General features: G+C 42.9%; 1 non-coding gene across 1 annotated transcript; it reads right to left on the reverse strand.

Moving 5' to 3' along the window:
• Window positions 1–348: 348 nt before the first annotated feature.
• Window positions 349–455, reverse strand: LOC133820439 (small nucleolar RNA R71). The gene has a single exon (XR_009886849.1). It is a non-coding gene; the product is annotated as a small nucleolar RNA R71 (small nucleolar RNA).
• Between the last annotated feature and the right edge of the window lie 314 nt (window positions 456–769).

Raw genomic sequence — 769 nt, forward strand, 5'->3', positions numbered from 1 at the left:
GCTCTCCCCCTCTTCAATGAACTCAATCCGGGCATCGTTAGACCAAAAATTCAGGCAGCTCAGTTTGAATTGAAGCTAGTCATGTTCCAGATGCTTCAAACTGTGGGCCAGTTTAGTGGGATGCCAACAGAGGATCCTCACCTTCATCTTTGATTATTCATTGAAGTGAGTGATTCATTCAAGCTGCCCGAAGTGACAGAGGATGCACTGAGACTAAAGTTGTTCCCATACTCCTTGTGAGACAAAGTTAGAGCTTGGTTGAACTCTTTGCCATCTGATTCTGTCAGTACTTGGCAAGAGTTGGCTAAGCGGTTTTTGATGAAGTATTTTCCTCCCACTAAAAATGCCACGTTTCGCAATGAGATTACTTCATTTCAACAACTTGATGAAGAATCCTTATATGAGGCATGGGAGCGGTTTAAGGAGTTGCTGTGCAAATGCCCTCACCATGGCATTCCTCATTGCATCCAGATGGAGATCTTCTATAATGGTCTCAATGTTCATACTAGGATGGGTGTTGATGCTTCAGCGAACGGGGCTCTTCTTGCTATGTCCTATAATGAGGCATATGAAATCCTTGAGAGAATATTTAACAACAACTATCAGCGGCCCACTTCTAGATTGTCTACAGGTAGAAAGGTGGCCGGTATTCGTGATGTAGATGCCATCACTTCTTTGGCAGCCCAAGTGTCATTTATTTCTAATATGCTCAAGAAAATGAATATGGGTATGAATCAATCAATGGGGTAGCCTATGAGGACACAATTTG

Source organism: Humulus lupulus, chromosome 2 (assembly GCF_963169125.1).
Source record: "Humulus lupulus chromosome 2, drHumLupu1.1, whole genome shotgun sequence".
In the NCBI taxonomy this organism is placed as follows: domain Eukaryota; kingdom Viridiplantae; phylum Streptophyta; class Magnoliopsida; order Rosales; family Cannabaceae; genus Humulus; species Humulus lupulus.